This window comes from Neodiprion fabricii, chromosome 4 (genome assembly GCF_021155785.1).
Source record: "Neodiprion fabricii isolate iyNeoFabr1 chromosome 4, iyNeoFabr1.1, whole genome shotgun sequence".
NCBI lineage: Eukaryota > Metazoa > Arthropoda > Insecta > Hymenoptera > Diprionidae > Neodiprion > Neodiprion fabricii.
In genome coordinates, this window is record NC_060242.1 from 37,889,719 (window position 1) to 37,915,366 (window position 25,648).

The window sequence follows — 25,648 nt, forward strand, 5'->3', positions numbered from 1 at the left end:
CTAGGCGAGTAAATAAAATATTCAAGGAACGCGCGGCAACTTATACGTACAGGTATACTTGTAAGCATACCTTTCTCCCTCTCCCGGGCACAAATCTACGAGACAAGCCGAATCGTGTGAGAAACGAGAAACGGAAATTGTACAGGTAACGAAGGTCAATGCGAATTTTGAGTTTGGATTCCAGGTATCGAATTTGATTTTTTTTTTTTTACTTTCACGCGACCGATGAGAGAAATAATAGATTTATTGGACAAAGTTTGATTTTGTAGAAATTAGCAGGATGTTTCGGATTTAGAGAAAAATTACATGTTTTCTGAAACATTTGTTGTAAATAACGTTTGAAGAAACTTTGAATTTGAATCACTTTTATTCAATTATAATAATTAATCACAGGTCAAGAGAAAAAAATGTTGATTCTACGCATCGAATAGTAATCAAAATCTTCGTTTATTACGTAAAAAGTTTGCTTTCGTACTTTTTACGTTGACAATGAGTCAAGTTTTTTGTTACAGCTATCAACGAAAAACTTCAATACTTATTTATCAACGTAAAAAAGACGATAGCAAACTTCGCAAGTGATAAATAAATATTTTGGTAATCATTCGATGCATAAAACTTTTGTATCAAGTATGATAATAGAATATTTAAATAAACAAATTTCGATTCCACACGTCGAATAATAACGAAAATCTCGAATCGTTACTTGTAGTAGAGTTTGCTTTTTATCTTCTTCACGACGATAATAAGCGAAGTTTTTGGTCACATCTGTCAACTGAGAACTAGCTGTAAGTTTGTAAAATAAAAAATATATTTCAGGGAATTAAAAAACCGAAACGATGATAACGATCGGATAAAACGTCTCGGAAAGCCGTAGCTAATTTATTGCCACCCGGTATGGCGTGTGTATGGGATATGGCTGGTTGTAAAAGAGACAGTTTGGTCGCTTGACCGCTCGGCTGGTCGACGGGCAGCCGCCGCCGGGACCGGGAGAGTTTTATCCCGTGGGGTTTGGGGGCGGGAGGCGGGGGTGGAGCCCGGATCACGGAAGGAGAGAGTGAAACTACTTCGGGATGGAGTCGCCGCACCTGCGGAGTAAAACACGGCTAAGCCGACCTCAGCAACTCGGCCTCAGCTGCCGCCTCCGACCCCCGAACCTCCGCCTCCGACCACCCCCTCTTATCTCCGCGGCCTCTTGATCTCTTAGGAATATGAGAAGACGAAAAAGGGAAGGGTGGGAAGAGAGTCGAACTGTGAGACAAAAAAATACGTGATAACGAATATAATTCATTATATATATAATTTAGGTTGGTTCAAAAAAAGCGAAGATTGTTTTTTTTTCTTTTTACTTTTCAAAACCCCCTCTGAAATACTTTCGAGGGGGTGAAAAAAGATTGAAAAAAGATTCCTGTCAAAAGCGGAGCTCTTGTTATTAATATTTAGAGGTCGCTCATAGCGAATTTCTATTTTCCATTTAAATGGCTCATATAGCGTGGGAAATTTTTTTTTTTTTTTTTTATTGTTTTTTCAATTTTGTAGCTCACAGACCAATTTTTATGCAATTGAATTTTTTTTATTTTATTTTTCAGGCACGGAATGAAAAATTTCAAACTATACTTTCTTTGTTGAAACGTTTGAAGAGGAATTTACCGTTGAAAGTAGAGCTTTACAAATTAAAAATTGTTAACCGACTTTCTTCCTCGTGGAAAAAACACAAGCTATAGAATTCTTGAGATAAATTTGATGACATTTCGTAGTAAGTTTTAACGTTTTGCCATAAACTAAAAAAAAAAAAAATAGTTGACTTTACTGCAAATTGAATCTTGAGCTTGAATAACTTTGGAAGGAGTGAGTTTATCAAAAAATGATGAGTGAGACTTTTTGTAGAGTTTTCAATTTACTGTAAAAATACGTATGATTCATTTGGATTTGTTTATTGGTTTGTGGGCAGCAATGTTTTAAAAAGAAAATTAAAAAAATTTCCAATGTTACTTAAGTGTAAAATAGAAATCCGCGATGAGCAACTTCGAAATATTAATATTAAGAGCTCCGCTTTTGACAGGCATCTTTTTTCGCTCCTCCAAAAGTATTTCAGATGAGATTTGGAACAAAAAAATATAGTCGATTTTTTTGTGCCAGTCTAAATTGCATATATACGATTATGACCAAATTTGATACCTAATTTGTCGTCAAGACAAGATGATTGTATTTTCTGGTTCGCAAAACAGATTTCGTAGTGAATTTCATTCGGAATTCGAAAGTAGTCGTGACTTGAGTCAATGGAGTTGAATGGACGAGGCAATTTTTATCATAAGATCGAATTCCAGGGTTTTTGGGGCTACTAATTACGAATCTGAAATCAGATTTCAAAAATTCAAGATGGCGGATCCAATATGGTGAACAAAAATTTCAAATTTGATCGAATACGGTCAAAAAATTCTGTTCAGGGGTTTCCGGGGTCGCCAATCGGACTCGCCGTACTGAATTTTCAAAATCTGACTTCTGATTCGTGATCAACGACCCGAAAAATCCCTGGATAGAGGTTTTTCCCCAGATTTGATCGAATTTGAAATTTTTGTCCGCTGTATTACATCCGCCATCTTGAATTATAAAAATCTAATTTCAGATTCGTAATCGGCGACCCTAAAAACTTATTATTTATGCAAAACTTGTATTTACGTAGGTCAAATTTCTCGTCGATGAATTGTTCCTTCAATTTTCCCGATTTTTATCAATCATTTTTTCCAAGGATAATAATTGTGTCGAAAACCTACAAGTACACTAGCGGAAATAGGTAAAAACCGTAAAGAAATAGATATTCTCAAAGTTCTCTAAACATACAAAAACCTGATATAAAATCGGTAACTCAAAGGGTTAATCGTCGATTAGGAAAAGGTTTCGAAATCTCAAGCTGAGCGTATCGCGATTTGACAAGTTTTGAGTAATTTTGTTCCGTTGATTTATCGAATATTAACAATAACAATATTATACAACCGAAAGTTAAACTCCGTGCACGGGGTGTCAAATTGTTGGTGTAAAATTGATTATAAATCAATTTTCGACGTGTACATAAATTTGACGATCATTGTGCGATTATTGTTCGTCGGCTGATTAATAACAATTTTGAAATATTACATCGCTCGTTGCGGTCTCGGGAAAATTGACAGCTGCCACTTACAATTCACGTTACATAATCGAAAGCTATCGAGGTTTCTACGAGGTTTAATTTATCGCCGTATTGTCTTACCGCGACGGTGTTTCGTGTCTAAGCAAGCAAAAGCCGCGTCAATCAACTGTATTATAATAGTCTATGTAATATGCAAACGAAGGGATAGACGCGATGCATATTGTTCAACCCTTCGGCTCCACGGAATAATGCAAAATACGCGTTTGCGTGGGTGGAAAAAAAAGCTGGAGCAGCGGCTAGTTTCGGATTAAACAAAATTAGGTTGTCCAATGAAATTTCTATTTACCGTGTAATACGGTTTCGTCAAAAACTTGCCGAGTTTTTTTTTTTCTTTTTTTTTATTAGTCGGATTTATCATAAATTTTAAAGCCAAACTAGAGCGAAAATTTTCAGCTCACACACGCTGCTCGAAAGGTAAAGAGAATGCAGAATTCCGTGGTTTCAATTCCTCCACTAATTACACACTGTACGCTACAAATGAACGTTGATTTCATAGAAAATTCTTTCAGTCAAGCGTAGAATGTTTCGATAAAGGAAAACTAAAAATTTTTTTTTCGTTGTTCTGCACGCAGCTAGATTGATAGAAAAAAAATAACCTTGAAGCTAACATTATCGGTTCAACAATTAGTTACATCGACTTGTAATCTTGACTGTCTCATAAACGATCAGGTATACATTGTACTTAATTTCAAAGCGCGGTCGATGGGAACTTTCTCTCATTATTTGTACGGTTGTTTTGAATTTTTTTTTTTTTCCTCGGAGGCGAAAGGGCAAAAAATATTGACGGATAAGAAAACAAATGGTGCGGAATTATCAAATTGATTTCGCATAGAGTTTTAAATTGTAAAAAGTCAATTACGTTTCGACTCTGTAAATTTAGAAAATTGTCCAACGTTCGACTCTACGTTTGAATAAAACATATATTTTGCCGCGTTGAGATTGAAAGATCTTCAACGCGATACTTGCATCATCCGATCGTACTAAATTCTTTAAACCACCGTTAGAAAAAACTGTCGATTTCGAGCGCTTTAAAACCTCACGCAGCCTTTCCGTGCGGTGCATTTCAGGGTTAAGAAAATGTGCCGAAACCGCCGTTGAGGGCCGAGGGATTATAGAGATGAGAGCTTTACAGCTTTAACGATTCTTTGCGGTTAGGAGGAGGCGGGGATGGGTAAAGGGGGAAGAGGGGAGGCTGCATCATCCCCTAGTTGCACGGACACGCGGAGGGTGCGTGAGACTCGGTGGTTTTGCAAGGGGCGGTTCCGTTTCAAGGAATTCTCATCAGTCAATGGGCAAGTCAGTCCCAGGCTGGTTTATATTAATGACGAGGGGATCCACGACGTCCGTTCCCGATCCCGATTCCTTCGAAATGGGAATACCTACATCTACCTATACCTTGTACAGCTCGAGCGAAACGGGAGAAATCGTACAAAAGGTTCCGTTTTACCCGCGGTTAGAATTATTATTCTCCACTTCGGCGAATAATTGCGGACGGAAATTCAATCGACGGTGGATTTTTTTTTTTTTTTTTCACGTATCGCACTATTTTCTGCGTTTCGTTTATTTTTCGGTAACTTTTTTTTTTTTTTACCATAAATCAAAACGATACCGATAATTACAATTTGAGTTAATCGATACTCTCGCAAACGTTGTTAGTGGTTAAAAATACATCGTCAGGGAATTCTGTAACAGAAATACTTCCGAGGACAGAGACAAATGATGCGAGTTTTTTTTTTTTTTTTTCAATTTTCAAACTGAAATTTTTCTTGTTACATAATTATTGTTGAATTGAGTTTCTTCGTACGATATTTATAATAATAAATAATTACAGAGATGTTATTTATACATGGAGAATTCCATGCAAACCCAACCAACGTCTGATCCTCAACATTTTTCATTTTATTCAAAATTTTTTCTGCAACTGTCACAACTCTGGATACATCAACGAATTGAATTTTTTTTTTTTTTATATTTGCCATTCAACCGGCTAATTATTTATGGATACTGAGAGCAATATTGAAAAGTAGATTTTTTAGAATACTAAAAAATTCTTCAAAATTGTGTTTTCTTTTCCAAACACTTCTATGTCCGGAACGATCTGAAAGTTGTCAAAAAATTCCCAAAACTTGTCTTTTTCATTCGGAACATTTATAGAGCGGTTTCATTGTGTGATTGTTAAAAAAAAGTTAAAGTTGCCAAGAAAAAGGACAAATATCGTTCCAAAAATGACACTGGTCTAGAAATGTTTAAGGTGTCGAAAAAAATTGAAACTACTAATAAAAAAAAAAGAAGAAATCCCGGTCTTGAAATGTTTGGAATAAAAAATACAGCTTCTGACAGTTTTTGTCAGAATTAAAAAAAAGAAGAAAAAAAGTCTTCTTCAAAATCGCGTTAAATATTCATAAATAATTGAAAAGTTGAATAAAAAATGTGAAAAAATTCAAGATACCGTTCACATCTCTTCCTCTTTAACATACGTTCTAATCTATCTTCTTATACATTCTTATTCGTTAATTATTATCTTCTCTCACGTTTTCTTCACTATTTATTTCTCTCTCTCTCTCTCTCTCTCTCTCTCTCTCTCTCTCTCTCTCCCTCTCTTCTCTTCCCGCAGCTCGCGTTCGCGTTTATATACCGCGCAATTTATCTTTGCAGTTTTACGAGAGGCGTCGGGGACGAGGGGTTGAAGAGGGGGATGAAGCGGGCAGATTTCGGGTGAATTAATGTTAATTAAAATGTATCTGGTGTATAAGATAATTGCGCGATCCAGGCCTTTCTCTTCCTCGCCCCGCGCCACCCGAAATCATTACAACAGCGATTACAACACGGCCGCGTCGTGTTTTTCAAAACACATAACGCAACGCCCGTTCACCGAACTGCGTGCTTCGAGGGGCGGGGGGTAGTTATTAGGGGGTATGCTTTACGCTTTATATACGCGTTGCCGGCGCTCGCTTACCTATGTTTTACACGCTTCTATATATGTACGTATACGTGTACGATATATTCAAGGAAAATTTCTCCATTACAAGCCGCGACGCGACTCGGCGCAGCCGGCCCGCGTTATTAAGGGTTGTTAGAAGGTAAATTCACCACGACCGACCCTTCTGACTACCCTCTTCACCCCTCCCTGACCATCCTCTATCTTGTGTATGTATACGTATGCGTGAACGTTAAACCTGCTTTCCAGTCGGGTCGGGAAATGATTTCTTGAAAATCGCCAAAGCTAGCGATCAATGCGATTTATAAATATAATTGACAGAAAATTTGCGTGTTTTCGTTGTTCGAAGAATTAACGTCGTTTGATACGGCAAAAGGGTGAAGAAGCAACTTTCGTTCTTGCATCGTTTCACCGCCATCTTTAGCAAATTTCGAGATTCTTATCTTCTTTCGTGCATAAGTATACTGCAAATCTATCTTGGTCGCCGTTTTATTGTTGCATTATCGTTTTGTCGTGTTTATCAGCCTCACGTTTACCTGCGGAGACATTTTTGCCACGATCGTGGAGTTGACAATTTTTAGCATCCAGTGACCTCGTTTTTTTTTTTTTTTCTAATTTCTTATCAAAGTCACGAAAAAGATGCAAATTTCTTATCAATTGTAACAAATTCAAACGCAGGAGAGAAAAAATTTTTCACTCTTGTACTTTAGAATCGTTTCAAGACATGTTGATTTTGCAGTTACAGTATTTTGCGATTGAAAAATATTCCTATTCGAGAGTATCGAACGCGGGAAATAAGAATGAAAAAACGGTGCTTTATCTCTTCTTTGCGATAATTGCAATCATCGTTTCACGCACATCGATTATCACTCATGAAAATGTTTTACTTCCAAAACGGAATGTTTTTGTTTTTATTTATTTATTTTTTTGTTTTTTCCCCTCTCCTTCTTCTCTCTCGGTACGCAAGAATTAATACGTACGTTTTTGAGACTGGCTTTTCAAGTCCAGTGATTCGAAAGAAAATGAAAAACGATCGAACATCATTTCAGACAGTTATCAGATTTAAACTATAAAAAATTCCGGGGTCAACGGTTCACCCGAATCGACGTCGAGTGCCCCGTACATAAATTAATTAACAACACGGCGCAGGGTGCGCGTGAGTTGATTTTTTGTTTTTTTTTTTTTTTTTCTTTTTTGCATCTGCCATCCAATACCTACACTCGTATCTCAGCCTTGATCCATAATGCAGAATTATACAGCAGCGAGGTAAGTCGGATCGAGCCAAGCGAGGCTGGTTAGACGTAAAAGGGGGGTTGTCGGCGTTTTTGAAACGACGTTCGCGTGACCATCGCGGCTGGGACGAAGCGCGGTGCTGCAGGTTGCGAGGGCTGCTGGGGGTGGCAAGGGGGTGGTAAGGGGGTGAATCCCACGGATCGATCCAGCCTCGAGTCGAGACCACGCCGCTCGGCTCCCTCGCCGTTTTCACGGTTCCCTCTTTGTGCCCGCGCTTCTTATTGCGACCCCCGTCGTCTCCCTCGACCGCGGATTGCCGACGTTTGACCGACGGAGAGCTTGCGCTTCCTCGTGAAATTTCCGCTTCGCCCGTATCCCGACAAAACTCTCATCCGGCTTGTGTAATTTCTGTCCGAAAAGCCGCGGGAATCGTTTGATTCCGAATTGTTTACGCACGCGCGTGTGGCGTTGGATCGTATAGAGACGAATCGATTACTTTTTTTCAAAATTGCAAGTAGAAGATATCTTTCGAATATGACGAAAAAATTACGCCGTACAAGTTTCAGCTATGGATATTAATATGCGGAGGTGCCTCGTCGCTATTTTCAATTTTCCCGTTTAAACAACGTTTGTTTAACTTTGGTAAGCTGCGACCCGTCGACGCATTTAGTGCACCGATGAGACCGGAACGTATTTTTTTAGGCGATCGAACGCTGTGCAAAATAGGTATCACGCCCTCGACATTTTATGGAAAATCTTACTTTTTCAAAAGTTGTTCAAGATCCTTTGTTCATTCTTGATCTTGAATAACGTTTGAAAGAGTCGATTATCGTGAAACGACAAGAGACCGTTTTTTTATAGCGTTTAATTACATGCAAAATTACGATCCGATCCGATCGTTACACTTATACCTCGACGAATTATAAAATTTCAAAGATTAATTTAAAACAATCCAGGCGTCGAGGAATAAATTAAATTAGTCCGTGAGCTTTTGAAGTGAATTAAAATGCAGCGAAATTAAAACAATGGGCATAATGTTTTGATTGAAAAATGCGCGTTATGCGTTTAAAGTCTAAAACAAAACTGTTTTTACAATAATACCGATTGACGCAGCAGCTTTATTAATTTTTTGACACGTGAAAGCTCTTGTATGTCTTTTATCTACGCAAAACGATGGATTTCACCCTTTGTAACAATATGTATATTTATTATATATATATATATGTATACACGAGTCAACGAGCCAGTCTGCGTTTACCCTTGTCAACGAATTAACGAATGCCCGCAAAGCTGAACAAAGCACGAAAAGCGAGTTGGAAAGCTCCGCGTAGGTACAAACTATTATTTGATCCTTGTCAAGCCAAGGACTCGTTCAAGGATTAGATTAACTGCACCTAATTATCATACTTTAAAATTGTTTGATGTAAAAAACGCGGTTCGTTGTGAGACTGAAAAATGATCGGAGGACGAGGAACTCGAAGCCAAGATATATACGTATACGTTTTTAGATTTTCCGGGAGAAAATAAATAACGTGAGGCTTTTTGTACTTTTTAAAAGCAACCTGGCGTTATTTCTTCACACCTTACAAGCTTGCGTTCGCTCGAATCGGTATACCGTAAGTATTTACGTATCGTTGGACCGCGTGAAAAAAAGGATGCGGCAACGTGTGTAACACGCACGTACGTATACATACGCGTATCGGAGCACGAGAGTCTGTAATTTGTTGGACGCGGAGAATTATTTCTGAGAGGATAAGCCGTTTCAACCGCGGGCTTAGAGGGGCGGCAAAGTAAGCGGGTTTAATTGCCTTGACTGACTCCTGAAAAAGTATCAGCAACAAACAAACGGCCGTCGAAAAGCCAGAGCTCGCGCCCTTTGGCTAACCGTCTGGAAAGCGGATTTTAGAATTTATTGATTCCCAGTATACACAATGCACGCGTGTGTGTTTATACATACATATGTGTATATATATATGTGTGTGTGTAAATTATACGTGTACCGGGACAATCTCTTGAAACATGAAAATGAACCGCGCATGTGCCAAACAATCAAATCTCATTGGTCGGCCAAATCTTCCCGCAACGATATTTTAGTCCGCGACGCAGGCGGGCCAACCTACGCAAAATGTCTGCGTTTGAATTTTCAAAGAGCGTAAGCGTTGAATTCCGAGCGTTCTTCGAAGAATCAACTTTCCGACCCGACAACAAACGCTTCCGAAACCTTTCCGAGTCGCTGCCTCGATTATTTGAGATTCTAACCTCGAAGATTCGTATCAACCGCATCGCCGGCAGAAAGAGTTCGACAGCTGAAAACTCGGATTGGCCAGCCTGCGCGAACAGCTGATAAAACTCGCGCATGCGTGGTTCATTTTCAAGTTTCAACAGATTGTCCCGGTATATATACCCACGTTATACGTACAGGTACAAATCCACCCCGTGCGTCTCACCTTGGCCCAAGGCCCAATAGGGATAGATAATAATCCCCCCCCTGCAGCAAGAAGGTGAAGCGCAAAAACATTGTTATTGCAATATTTTCACCTGTCTCTCGTATATTTCGCTTGCACCTGAAAAATTACCACGCAAATTGAATTGATTGCAGTTGTTGTTGTTGTTGTTGTTGTTGTTATTATTATTTTATCTTGTCCTCTTCAGAAGCAATATTCATCGGTAAAAAAGAATTATACCTCCGCAAACACTGTACATACGGAAAAGTTGAATAACCTGAGTTTATGCGTTCAAACTATGATGACGATGATAATAATAATAATAATAATAATAATAATAATAATAATAATAATAATAATAATAATAATGAATCGTAACGAATCGAAGAATACATATGGGCTATTCCGCGTCAACCGGATCAGTCATCTCTCAGATATTTTTTTAATTTGGCATGTGGATTGCGTAGGGGGAGTTAGATTTTTGTGCCAAAGCGCGAATCTCATAATGCAAAATTCGATTTTTTATTGACAATAACAAATTAGACTCCCATTTTTTTCAAAAATTCATAACTTCGGCAAAAAATTAGGTACAATATTTTTTTTTTTTCAAATTACGTGGAAAGCTCCATAAAATTTAAAAAAAAATACGAAATGTTAAAAAAAAGTTGTGATCAATTGTTTATTTAACAATTAATTTTTCAAAGATTTTTAAAACAGTGATTGACATCATCAAAAAATTTTTTTTAAATTCTGACATGTTTCTTGAACTGTACTACAATCTGTGAATTAATTCCAGAGGGGTGTTTTTTTTCGTTTTCGAGTAAAAAATCATTAAAGGTGTCGATGCGCATGAAATTGCGGTGCGCCGAGCCTCTACGTAACGGCGGGCGGCCGGTTGTCGTCCACCGCTACCCCGCGGTGGCGTCGCAGCGTTATTTTAGAGTCATTTTCACGATGTAGGACATGATTGAAGAATCTGAAAAAAATACTGTACCTTCACAAGGCCTGCTCAAAGCGATAAGTGAAGTTTCAAGAATGTGTTTTTATTTTAAAATAAGTAGCAAGTTATGTAATTATTATCATTTATGTGCACTCTCATGGTGTGTAACCGTTACTTTGAATCTCTGTAATAAAAAAACGGTGAAAAACACATTCTTGAAACTTCACTTATCGCTTTGAGCAGGCCTTGTGAAGGTACAGTATTTTTTTCAGATTCTTTAATCATGTCCTACATCGTGAAAATGACTCTAAAATAACGCTGCGACGCCACCGCGGGGTAGCGGTGGACGACAACCGGCCGCCCGCCGTTACGTAGAGACTCGGCGCGCCGCAATTTCATGCGCATCGACACCTTTAATGATTTTTTACTCGAAAACGAAAAAAAACACCCCTCTGGAATTAATTCACAGATTGTAGTACAGTTCAAGAAACATGTCAGAATTTAAAAAAAAATTTTTGATGATGTCAATCACTGTTTTAAAAATCTTTGAAAAATTAATTGTTAAATAAACAATTGATCACAACTTTTTTTTAACATTTCGTATTTTTTTTTAAATTTTATGGAGCTTTCCGCGTAATTTGGAAAAAAAAAAAATATTGTACCTAATTTTTTTCCGAAGTTATGAATTTTTGAAAAAAATGGGAGTCTAATTTGTTATTGTTAATAAAAAATCGAATTTTGCATTATGAGATTCGCGCTTTGGCACAAAAATCTCACTCCCCCTACACAATCCACATGCCAAATTAAAAAAATATCTGAGACATGACTGATCCGGTTGACGCGGAATAGCCCATATATGGGGCAAATAATATTTTCCACTGGATCGGTTTCGTTGATCGACGTGTAGAAATTTTTTTTTCTTCCTCTTCTTTTATACCTGTAACCGTATCGGTTCGTTTGGCTTCTGGTGGTGGATAAAAAAAAAAAAAAAAAACGGAATTGTAAAAAAAAAAAAAAGAAAAATAGAAATAACGATGGTTTTGTTTTTTCGAATAGACCGACGATTCGTCCGTTTCAAATAAAACGCTGTACGGTACCCGTTACACAAAAGTTCGCATTCGCCGCTCTGGCAAGTGGCTTGCATGCGGTATATATGTGTATATATATATATATATAAAGAGAGAGAGAGAGAGAGAGAGAAATGGAATCGAAGTGATCCCGCAGTATGAATTTAACCCCGGTTTATACCTACGGCTCGACAAAGAGCCATGCGAAGTACTATTTACCTGCCTCCGATTCTAGGCGCAGCTACATACCACAACAATATTCGCATCATCCCTTCAACGCGATTCTCTTTCACCTCAAACATCCCGTGAAAATTATACCTCTAAGTGCACGCCGGTCGGTCGGATAGAAATAATTCAACGATATCTGCATCGCGTAGAGAAGCGAGCAAACAAACTCCCTGCGTCGTTGTATTCGACGAACGCGATTCAAGTATTTGAACAAAAAATTTACCTTCCGCGTTTTTTTTTCTTTTCTTTTTTTTTATTTCTCGCGAAATTCGTCGAATTAATTTACGCTAAATCTGAATAAAGAGATTAAGAGGGAGGGGATGAAAAAAATACTCTTTTCGTTCTTGACAAAAAAAGAAAAAGGAAAAAAGAATTTTGGACGAATTACAATTAATCACCCTTGACGATCATATTTAATAATTGTTATTTCACGAGCTTACGATTGTTGCCGTCGTGAGCATTATCGTTGTTATCATCGTTGTTGTTCGGCCGGCATTGTTATCAGCCGAGAAATCTGAAAATCTTTCGAAACCGTGAAATTTTTTTTGCCCCTCGAGCGAAGCGTTGGATACTTTTTATTCCCGAAGAGCCATCACGGGCACAAATATCCTCCCTTCGTTCACTCAGCAGTCAAAACAGAGAGGCAAAAGGGGAGGCGGCGGCAGCAGCAGCGGCAGCAATGACGCCGTGAAATAGCGCTATTTGCTAACACAACGGAATGCACTCTGAGGGTCGGGGAAGCGGCGACCCTTGAGTGCCTCCGCAATCGGCCGAGCTTTTTCATCCCTGCATCTCTCAACCTATATGCTCGTCTCTCCTCTGCGGCGTCGTTTCGCACGTGACGTCACGATGAAAAGTGAATCAGAAAAGAGAGAGGCGCGATAAACACGAAATTTCAGTAACGTGTAATAACGTTTCAACGGTGCAAGATGTCCGCAGAGTATAAATAATAATCGTATGTTTGATTAATTGCAAGCGTCTCTGACGAAACGTGAAAAAGTGTTTTTTCCAAGAATTTTTTTTTCTTGTCGCGATGTAAGAGGAAGGAATTCAAAAATTTATACACGATCAATCGAAAGTCCGTTTTATCTTATTTTATTTCATTTATTTATGTTTTGAAGTTATACTTCTTTAGGCGCGTTATGAAAAACTGATGAGAGTGAAATTTCAGGATGCGCGCGCATCACTGTAACACAAAACTGTAACACAAAATTAACAGGATGAAGTTGCCCACTCAACCGAATTCATGCGCGCGCATCACTGTAACACGAAATTAACAGGATGAAGTTGCCCACTCAACCGAATTCATTAAGTCTCGAAAAAAAGCTAAATATTTATCCACATGGTTTTAGTTTTTACAGTCACAAAACGTGTTTTATATTCATATAAATTAATATTATTTACTATTTGTGAATATTAGTGAAAAAATTGTGCTAAAATACTTTTTCAAGTGCTCCAATATAATTGAGGTTAGTTATCCGTATGTATTATTTATTGATATAAATTAAAATATCATTATTTAATATAATTAATACTAAATATTATTATTAAATTATCAATGTTGAATATTTATTATTGGTTTTTTAATATTTACAAAATGAAGAAATAAATTTAATAGAACATTTAATAAAAAGTTCGTGACAAAAATTTAATAGATTATTTAAATATAATGTAAGACATCCGTTATTTGTTTTATTGTTTTTCAAAGATGCCAAAGAAGTATAACTTCTCACGCGCGTACATAAGTACACGCACCCATTTTTTTATTTTTTTTGTCTTTCTCTTCGAAATTTCAGCATCACAATCACGCGCGTGGAAGGTACAACGATTTTTCTTTTAGACTTCAACAGATTGCTCAGTATCCCTTTTTTTTCGTGACGGTCTGTTCTTTGTTGAATATGTATGTATTTTTGTTTTCGTTTTTTTTTTTTTTTTTTTTTTTTATGTAAGAAACGGTTTTTCAACCCCTCGTTACGGGGTGCAACGAGTAGACTTCGATGAACGGCGACCGAAACTTACTCCACAACCAGCCAAGTTGTTACCGGAACCAGTGAGGTGTTTACAGGAATCTGGAAGGCTGGCCAGTTGCGGGTTGGAGTTGAACCCGCTGACTCGGCGAAGATAAAGGAGGGGATGCAGGGTGTTAAGTGGCCGTAAGACCGTGGGAAAGGATTGCGAGGTATCGCGGACGTAACAATTTCAAAAATCTGGTCGAAAATATTCCGTTAGCAATTTTTCTGAAATATCTATAAGCACGGGAATACGATCCCTGATTCCCTGGCTAAGGATTCGGCGACAATTTGCGACTCGTGCTTTATTCCCGGACTTGGAATAAGTTTGCAATAAATCCTCCAGAGATTCGTACGATTGATATAACGGCGAAGCTGAAAGTAATACCGAGTTTAGTGTCCTCGGCACGTATATTCGGTCGGTCCGACTTCAGAGCCACGGCGGAAAAGCTCAATGGAATATTTACTCCGAGAGGTTACTACTCGGCAAGCTTTCGATAATACACACAGCGGGGAAAAGAAGAGGCTGCGTCGTTTCTTCGGCAAAGAATATCCTCGCCGTTCTCTCCTGCGGCTGAAACTTTCCAGCTTCTTCTTCTGCTTCTCCTTCTTATTATTTTTATTCTTATTCTTCGACTGGCTGGCTCCGAGGAGATACTCTCGAGAGACCCTCGAGCAATAAATTCTTCATCCAGCTTACGCCTGGATATATTTTCCCTGTTCGAATGCGAACCGCCGCCGATGGACAGCCGGGTTTTCCTTGTGAGGAGATATTCCGCGATACGGACGCCGCGAGTCCTTCGAGGCGTTATCTTATTTCCGTACAATCGGATCAATCCGTTCCTCGACGAGCAAAAGGCGCGCCGCCCGCATTTTTTTATACATTATCATTTCTTTCTTGTCTTTTTGTTTTTTTTGATTTTTTTTTTATTCTTTACTTTGCGCGTTAGATCTTTCCAATGAAATCTTATTCCATGTTCCTCTTGTTTCATTTCTCTTCGTTCGCGTATGCGTAACACAACGGAATCCTGAAGTCGGAACAAACGGTGAAGTCTGTTTGAATGAAATTTGGGGCCAAGATCAACCGCTCGATGTAGGTACGATAACGTTTTTTTGGGGCAGGGTTGAAATTCCAAATCTTCAACGTTACGAAAGCGTAGAATTACGAATTTTCTCGCGACGAAACTCGATGAAAAGATATTCAAACTTTGACGAAACGTCAAGTTCCGGAGGTGCAAAAATTCGTGTAAATATTTACGACGTCGATTACAAGTTGCAAAAGTCGAGTGAAATTGCACGAGCCCGTATCGACTTTGTTTAAACTAGACGAAGTGTACTTGAGATTTTTTTTTTTACTGTGTAGTCGTTGAGATGTTATTCAATCCAAATTGTTCGAATTGTTTTTTGTTTTTTTTTTTTTGTTTTCTACATGCATTCGCTAATTCTTCACCGGTTATTTGTTGCTCGCTCGAAAATTTTTCTCTTTTCGCAACAATTTCAGCCGATTTCCTCTATTCTAACACCTTATTAGATGAAATAATTAATTATTCGTGCTGTTGCAAAAAAGTTACGCTTTTCCATCCAGTATAGGCTCAGCGCGTCGCGTTTTAAATTAAATTTATCCTTTAATCAAAATATCCTAAAATACCGGGCGTATCCTTTAATACCGTATTTAATCCACTCGCACAATGCGGACGAATTATACATTTGCAGCGGCGCATTTATCATTCGTTATTAATTGCTGTACCCCTGAACGCCAAGGTGTTAATCTAACTAATTGAACTCGCCGTCCGACCAAAAAGGGTTAAATCACACCGCGTCGTTGAAGAGGAAATCGTTACCGTTTGTCCGCTTCGCGCTTTCTTTATTTATTCATTCCCGTGTTCGTATCATCTCCTCATTTTTTTCACCCCTCCGCAATTTTTCTTTGTTTGTTTGACTTTTTCATCAGCATCGATTTCTCACACCTCTCGCTCTTTTTCCGCCGTCGGCGATCGAGCTTGAAAATACAAATTTATGAAAAAAATCTGCTCGCATGCGTACGCGTAGAAAAACGTCACAACGAATCCGCAACTCATTGTGAGAGAAATTTTTAGTTCCGGTTATTTTCATTTTTTACCACAATCGACAAAATATAGTTCCAGGTAGAAAATGAAAATTAGTTTTCCAGACGTTACCGGAAAGTCTGGTATCCGTTACTATTCTTTCTCGTTACGATCGCTTTTATTATATTTTCTTGCAACATCTCTCGAAGCCTTGTTTAGCTGAAAAAAATAGAGTAAGCCTCAGAAACTGATTTCTAGTTGCGATTACCAAAAAAGGATCGGCGATAGAAATTTTTCTCAGCGTTCGTATCCGCGGACGAAAATTTGTCGAAGGGAAAGGGAGGGAACGGTGGAGGGTTGACAGCGATTCGAACTCGAAAGATTTCGCGTATCCAAACTTGACGGTAACTCGATCCCTCCACTCGAGACGGGCTGCCTCCGAAATTATCACCAATTAGCTAAATCGCTACGCAGTTTACACGATTAGCGATACTCGGGATATAATTCTGTTAGACAGTCGGTCGAGAGTTCCTCTCTACAGAGCCGAGAAACGTGGGATGAAATTTCCCAATTCCCAAAAAGCCAACAAATTTACACAGCTCTCGATTACATTTTACTTTATCGCTCGTCCTTTTGATTTAAAAATCAAAAACAACAAAAAAAAACACAAAAAGAAAAATGTTCAACTCGTTCGGTGATTCAATCGTTATTGTTAGCAATGTTGATTTACAGATTTGAAATATTCTAATTTCCACATTTCTCCTCTCTTCATTGAGTGATTAAAATTAAAGAAATAAATAATTGAAAAAAATTTAAGAAACAAAAAGAAACACCGATTCATCGAAAAACACTGACAATTTTTAACCATAAAAATTATAAAACGAACGTCGAGGACTCCCGTGTATATTGCTATTCGTCCTTTTACACGGAATTAATTTACCCCCCTCGAAATAATTCCAGCGTGTCCTGACCTGAGGTTATAACCAAGCTGGCTACGAAAATAAAGCCATTATACGTAATTCAAACGCGGGACGAATGTACGTATAACATAATATGGAAGGAGAGTAGAATGCAGGGTGTTGTTCGTATAATGTAACACTAGAATATTATGACACTACCAGAGAGAGATAGAGAGAGAAGCCATATGCGGCGTCTCGACGCACGTCTGTTATTAATATCAAAGAGAATTACTCCGCTGGCTTTTCTGTAACATCTATGCAGCGATCCGGAAACGCAGGTGAAAGTATCTTGGCTGGCTGTTATTTGCCGAGTAATCGCAGAGGGAAAACTTTTCCTCCTCCCCTCGCTTTATCAATTATTTAATCGACCGGCTGCCTGCTCTGTAAGAATTCAAATCCATGGCAATAATTTTAATACTTCAACATTAATTGACACTACGAATGTAGAAATTGCGACGAGTGTGTGACTTGAAAATTTAACAAGCCACAAATATATTCCAAATAGTTTTTAATTAGTTAATTGACTCGTTACGTGGTTTCTGAAGTTTCAAATTCATTCTCTCAAACGCGTATTACGAACACCTGGCTTTAAGTGGCGGTGAAATGTTGAAAATTGTACGTACCGATTTGAAAATTTCATACGACGAGTTACGAATGTTTCTCAAAGTCTTCGAACACTTGCATAAAAATTGATCGAAACAATTTTTGCGCAAAAAGTGCCGTCGTTAGTTGCAAAAAAAAGTTTGATAAAAAATACAAACAAACAAATAAATGAAAAAACAAAAAAAAAAAAAAAACTACCGACGAAACTTTTTCTCCGTACGAATTTTACGCGCGTATTCGTATGAATGAATATGTAAAAAATATAGACGCGAGCTTTCGCGCAGAGGCGAGAATTTCGCAGCCACGCAAAGCGTGCGGACATTTTTTTTTTTTTTTTCATCGTCATGGTATAACGGTAAAAAATCGATCGCTGCGGTCTACCGCAGGACTAAAACACGAATAATCGGGGAACAAGTGCGAAGCTAACAATAATAAACGAGAAGGAGAAAATTTTTGACATTTTTATTATCAAGATTGGATTATTGTCGTCATTATCACTCGACCAGCTGCTTTAACCGACATACGGTGCGTAAAAAACGGATTTCCGGCACGCCGGTTTATGGGGGAACATAACTTCGCATGCTTGAGTGTGTGATTCTGGAAAAAAAAATTCCTAGTCGCTCTGTTAATGCTTTATAACATTCGACATTATTTTCCACGTGTTGATTTTTCGTTGCTTCGGGAATTTTCAGTTTTTTACACCGCGGTAACGTTCAAAGCCAGGTATTTGTTTGATTCGTAACCGAATAATTGATGGATCATTTTTTGAGATATCTATAGTCGATTTTCCAATTTATTATGTATCTAATTACGATACTGTTTGAGTTTTTGTGAAAATGAAGAGAAACCTGTAACGCGTGTTTTTTTGTTTATTATCAGATTCGAATACAAAGCGCCGATCGGTTGTTTTTTTGTGAAAACGATATCTGAATTCCGTTCTTAAAATTTCAGTAAACTTTGGGTATAAATATGCAAATATGCATATTTTTTAACTTCCTGTTTCTCTGTTTGCAGAAAAAACAGAAATTTGATGGATTCGGTACTTCTTCAATCATTTGAATAACAGAATTCCAAAAAATCAAATAAAAATTATGGTATCGAGAGAATGGATGAAGGAATTTGAACGAAAATTCATACACCGAGGTTTTTTTGGTCGTTAATCACGAATCTAATGTCAGATTTACAAAATTTAAATTTGGCCTATCCAATAAGCCGAAAAAACACTAAAAACATTTGGATTTTGATGAAAATTGATACTCGTCGGTTTGTTGGGTGGCTGATCACGAATCTGAAGTCAGATTGCGAAATCCAAAATGACGATCCAATGTGGTGGAAAAAAATTTAAAAATATTCCGATTTCCGTAGAAATTTGTTGGCGGAGGTTTTTTTGGGTTACCGATAACGAATCCAGGGTCAGACTTTCAAAATAAATAAACAAATCGTCATATCTTGGTGCAATATTGTACTTGAAGACTTTAAAATCGTTAATCACGAGTCTGAATTTGTAGTTCGAAATTCGAATTGGATATTGATACGTATTCTTTTATTTCTATGAACCTGAAACCTGCAGCGTGAAAACGTGAAGTTCAAAGGCTGGCCTAAAGCCGTTTGTTTATTGTATCTTTTTGTTTTTCTCCAATTGAAAATTTACCTTCCCTCCTTTTTCGCACTTCTCTTGTGCGGCAACTCGAGTACGTACAAAAAGAATTATCGAGGCACGTGCCAAAGTCGAACGAAGCTAATCGCTCGTGGAGGGTATGCAAAGCTGCAGAGTTTCGCGAAGAAATCGAAATGGAGCGTGAAAGAAGATAACAATGGAAATAAAACAATCCGTACGAATGTTGCGATGCATTCGAGAAGATTGATACGCCAAAAACGAAACCTAATTATTATGCATTTTATTAAGAGATCGTTAGATTTTGAGTGTTCATCAAATTGTATTGTGAGTAGAATAATAAAGAATACCGGAATTATAAACAAACGAAGCTTCAATTTCGATGGTTTTTTGGAATTTTTTTCGCTTTAAAATGGTCAGAAATCTATGAATAAATTTGTTCGATTTCAAACTACGATTGCTCGTTTTGTTTGGAAGACTGTTTTACCAAAAATCTATACCACATTTTCAAGGAGTTCAAAGCAATTTGAAATTATCCATGGATACGTCCGATTCTTTGTTATTAAAATTCTAGTATTTTCAAACATATCTTCGCCGCTTATAAATATGAAAATTTTACGAATACTCAATTGCAATAAAACTGTTTAACCCTTTCACGAATACATTTTTCCTTTTTAACGGTTTTTTAACAGTTTTTTTTTTCAGGATACCTGTTCTACTCAATTCTTCTAGTCACTGTAATAAATGAAATTTTTGTCAGTGTAGTCGATTAAGTAAAAGGCTCCCAAAAAAAAAAAAAAAAAAAAACAAATGATATGATTCGCCGAGCGTCTCAGCGCGAATGAAAGTTTTAAAAACGAAAAAAGTATCGTTCGTCGGTCAAACAGCCTCATCGAATATCAAGAAGGTTCGGTATCACGCATCCTGTGTATATTATAGACAGAAAACGGAAACGCCGACGCATGCCGAAGGGGAGTATAAAAGGGGAGGGTGGATGGCTCGAAGCAATTGCAGAGCTCCGCATCCCGCCCACTTGGCAGATTCACTTACTGGCATCCCTCTCTCTCCCTCTCCCTCCCTCTCTCTCTCTCTCTCTCTCAGCGGGGGCCGCGCCGCCTAGATATTCAACCCTCTATAGGGAAATATCCATAATGTGCATTTGCAATTTCAATGCTTTCGCCCTCGAGTTTGAGCACCGGGCCACGTGGAGGGGGAGAAAACTACCCCTTACCGCGTTACGCCGCCGCCCTTCGAGGGCCTCGGGATCCGGCCGCGCAACCAGAGATCAAATAGATTTCCATCCATGGATTTCTCCCTTTTCCATCCCTCTCACTTTCTCTTCTTCTTCTTCGTTCGGTTTCCTCCTTTTTTTTTTTTTTTCCCCTTCGCCTCGTTCGCCCGACACTCCCTCGACATTGTTCCATCTTTTTCCTTTTTCCCTTTTCTTTTACCTCTCCTTTCTTCTTCTTCTTCTTCTTCTTCTTCTTCTTCTTCTTCTTTTTCGTCCTTCTTATCTCCTCCCCCTATCTCCCTTTCCATCAAACTCGCGTGTGTCCCTCTCAAATCGAATGATCTCTCCCGCTATACCTACAACTATTTATTCGACAAGAAGCAATCTTGACTTCTCGCCGAGGGTTGTGGAAAACAAAATCTATCCCCGGCTCTGTCTGAGGTGTAACTTCGATCCCTTCAATCCTCACCCTATTTTGTTCCTGTATACATGCGTATGATTTATTCTCGCTGCCCAAAGACCAGGGCTCAAGTCGATTTCCATACCGCTTTTTCGTCACTCGTTTCTTCACTTCTTTTTTTCTTTCATTTTTGTTATTCACCTTTCGTTCTCACGCGAAATTCACCATTTTTCAGGGGAAAAATTTGGCTGTAAAAAATGTATTTTCCTTCTTATTATTCTTCTTCTTCTTCCTCTCCGTTGGCAAAAATGTGCCGTTTGTAGGATTTGCTTCTACCATTATCGATCCTGCGAAATCCTTAAGGTATTCCTTCCATAGAGTATTTTGTGGGGGGCAGAAAACGTGCCGATTTTCAATTATTCGTAAATTAGACTGGCTCCTAATGAATACGAGTTATAATTAATTATCAGACCTAAAAAGATACAAGCTAGAATCGAAAAACTCTCACGAACCGCGTTGTCAAATATAAACGCCGACAAGTCGCAGCTGAGGAAATTCTTCCGCTCGCGACATTGTTCCAAGTTTCATAATTGTTATTTTCCTAAACATTCGGTAACTCCCTGTTCTTAACATCGTTTCGGTTTTCTCAGAATTTTCACACGTGTAGGGTAGTTTGTCATCGGACATCTAAAATCATTCGGCACGTAAGTTATGAGATAAAGGTAACGAATTTTTAAAATCGCAATTCGTAGACAAATGTTCGGTCACTCGGTTTGAAATTTGTCTTGATCAATGGTACGCATTTGTACCTAATCGTAGCCAGAAATTAGTGAATTATAAGATATTCGGATTCGTGCGAGGAATATTTTAAACTGTACAACGAATGACGCCGACTACTATTTTCCCTCTTATCCCCGCTTTACATTCCCATTCAGAGTAAACGGCTGATTCGTACCTGAATGAATTATCGTCATGGTAAATTTGGAATTGAAAATCAGGGAAACGAATTAGCGCCCTTAATCGGAATAATTAATGAGGTACGCTTCACCGTAAATCTATAATGACTTGTACACACAGATAAATAAACACGCATGCTCTTTGTTCCGTGTAATTACCAGGCAAAAAGTTTGGGTAAATATATGTATGTGGAATACAATAATCGTATATGTATATACGTACATATATATATATATATATATATATATATATATATATATATATATATATATGTATATATGTATATGTCGTACGCAAAATCGTCATGCACTTTAATTTGATGCTACGGGACACTCGGATTAGATTTCAAATCTAACGGCGAGATGATTTCGCCAAATATCGCGATCCGGAAAATTTTCAATTCTGCAAAAAAAAAGAAAAAAAAAAACGCTCAATTACATTATACCGTGTACATAAAATTGTAACGTGAGATGCTTGCGTGTAAAAAGCCAGATTTTTGTGACGATTATACGCCATTAGGTGTGAATATATTTTCTTTACATTGAAAACAAATTTCGAGTTTTATATTTTCGTCAAATTTTTTCGCAAAAAATTTCAATCGCGTACAACCGAGATGAAAATCGACGACGCTTCCACGGAAGGATGAATACGAGAATTGAAAAACGAAAGAACGAAAAAAAAAAAAAAAACAAAGAGAAACGATTCTCGATCGGTGAAAATAAGCTGATAAAGTAATCTCAGCGGTTGAAACAGAGCGACAGAGAAAAGCAGAGACAGAGAAAGATTGGGAATCTTTGAAATTAGCTTAATGCAAATCACTCCGTGGTTGCGGAGAGTCTCTCGAAAGGGGCGGGAGGAGGGATGAAAGGTGGCGGGAGGAGGAGGGCGGGGGTGGAAAAAGTTTGATTCAAAGTCAATATAATTAACAGCCAGACCGTTAATTATAAACAAGGACGGGAGCCGGCGCTCTTCGGTTTGACTTTTTGAGAGATTACACTGGCTTTACTTAATTGAACGGCCCGACGGGGGGCGCGAATATAAACGCGCACGTAGCCTCCCCCAAAACCTCGGCATTGCACGTGTACCGGTTTAGGGTTCGGTTTCTTCGCGGTGGGGGTTTGGTTATCATTTCATTATTTCCGTTAATTTAATATCGCTCCGCCCTCGCGACGCGACGCCCGCCGCTTCATATCTGACTTGTTAATTCTCACCCCCGCATAAATTTTCGTACAACCTTAGAGCGCGGACACCCTTAATTGATTTCTACGTCACTGCCGTTCAGCGAATCAACCGTCGTACCGAGGATTAGATACCTATATTGTTAGATGTGTAAGTTGATTTTTAATTTTTTTTTCTTTTTTTGTTTCTTTATTTACCAATAACAATTAGTTTTACGACGTCAGGACCGACTTTCGAATAAGAAACGTACATTACACAATGTACGAATCTTTGCAAAATATTCCTCATTTGCGACATCGAAATTATTTTTTTTTTTTTTCTTGTACTCTTCAATTCGTTGAAACCGTTCCTTTTTTTTTGTTTTTTCAACAAAGTTTAAAACCTTTCCCCGCGGTATGCGGTAATTGATTTAACGATACGCGAAACTACGAGAGTAGAAATTTCGCATATACATTGTACGCAATTTGAAAGTAATAACCGTACAAATGTATTCCATTGAAATTGAAACGCGGGTGAACAGCATGTAGAATATTTGAACAGAGACTGAAATACACGTATTACAAATATTTAATAATCGTTAATTACCGTTATATAAAATGATAATAACAACAGTAATCATTACAGTAACACCGAACAACAATATTGACAATTCGCACGTAAATCCGTCAAACCTTTTGTTCCTTCCAGTCGTCCGGTAAATTCTACCGTTCACCGACAATTTGCTGCCTAAAAATCGCCGTCGATTTTACCAATTTTTTTCGCCGCTCAAAGACCCACAACCTCACCCTTAAAATTCTCTGATGTACAATGGGAAGCGATTTTCACAAAACGGAAATAAAAGTAACCCAAATAAAAAAATAAAAAAATCAAGAAAAATAAAAAAAAAAAAAACCGAAAAAACAAGAAGACGAAGAAACTTTCACTCGCCGGTGTCGGGAAAAGGAATCAGGGTGGGTACGGATGATTGCTTGTCAACCAGGCCCAATCTGTTCACCCGGTGAAATAATCCCTCCCTTCTTTACCATCGGCAACGGAACGAGGAACACCGTTAAGTATAACGGAACTCAACACATCTCGGTTATAACGGTATATATATATATATATATATATATATATATATAAGGTACAAGGTGTGTAGGGACGGTATTACATATACATACACATTTATACATACATATATATATATAAAGGAGCGGAGGGGCTAGAAGTCGGAGGAGGGACGAAAGCCGAGAGTTCTGTCGGTCGGAGTTGTTGTACAGTCGGAATGTGCGGGGTGTGTAAGTGCTGTTCCGTGTACGGTGCAACCCCCTCCCCCTTTCCTGCCATCCCCCCCCCCCCCCTAGCCACCCCAAAAACCACCCCTGAACCCGGGCAATCCCAACAACCCCCCGCGTCTATGCGCAGGCGATGATGCACAAGGGGTGTTCGCCAAATCACCGATCGGTTGAACATTTCTCAGGCATTTTGTTGTCCCGTTCCTTTTGTTCACTTCTTCATTTACTTGGGTAAAGGGGGGGGGGGGGGGGGGGGGGTGTGGCGGGGAGGATTGGAAACTTGACGGAAACTAAGGTTGGTTTGTTGGATCGATCGTGAAATGAGATTAGCCGTGTCGTTTTTATATTGAAATTTAATTGGTTTTTTTTTTTTTTTTTTTTTCTTCACTCATTGAACGAGATTTCGACCGATCGGTTTTTTCGACTGGTCGATAATCACGATCGAACGTTTTTTTTTTTTCCCCATTAAAATTTGCCAACGGTCATTGATTTTGATCGTTCGTTTTTCCGATCGATCGTTCTTTCGACCAACTCTGGTACGTCTTTTGTTATTGATGAATTTGCAGGAAAAAAAAAAAAAAAGCAACGATCGAAAACTCGCTATATCTGCATTCAGGGGAAATGAAAATTCGTCGCGATCGCATGCTTTTGATAGTGCGAATTTTTTCGCAGACAAGAAGCCCTAGCGACGGACGAAAACCTCGCAGTCTTACAGATTACTTTAAACATCGTAACTTTTGTAATAAAACGTACACCAAGAACTTGTTCGAAACGCGTGTATTTTTAACGGGGAAATCCACCCTGTTTTTGGCACAGTTCAAAGCTTCGGACAAGAATCCGAATGAATCGCTCGATTGTTTCTCAATTGTTATTTGAAATTGATTTGGCGGAGGGGGGGATATGCTTGAAAAAATTCGTCAAGACCCTAAATATGGGCCATCCTGGTATATATATATATATATATATATATGTATTATGTAAACCGCTCGCAAGCTTTCACATTGGGCAGTTAAATTGGTGACAAAGGAACAGCTATATGTAACATATCTATGTAAATATATGTGTGTGTGCGTGTGTGTGTGTGTGTACAACTTATGACATACAGGGTCTTCGGGCTATGTGGCGGAGAAATAGCAAGTTTATCCCCTCGTTGGCGGGAAATATCAACGGGCAGCTTCCTTTTGTTTTTCGGAATCACCCCTCGTCGCCACGAAATTGCTGTTATAGGTGGCGCAGGATCAAATCGTTCTCTTCACACGTTCGCTCTTTGGACACGTTTTTTATTTTCTTCCTCTTTTCTTTTCCCCCTTTTCTCTTTTTTTTTTAGACTCCTTCTCTCTCT

The 25,648-nt window shown here is 38.4% G+C and overlaps 1 protein-coding gene across 8 annotated transcripts in view; it reads left to right on the forward strand.

Moving 5' to 3' along the window:
- The window catches only part of LOC124180502, a 168,700-nt gene that overhangs the window by 52,005 nt on the left and 91,047 nt on the right, over positions 1–25,648 (forward strand). The window lies entirely within an intron of this gene.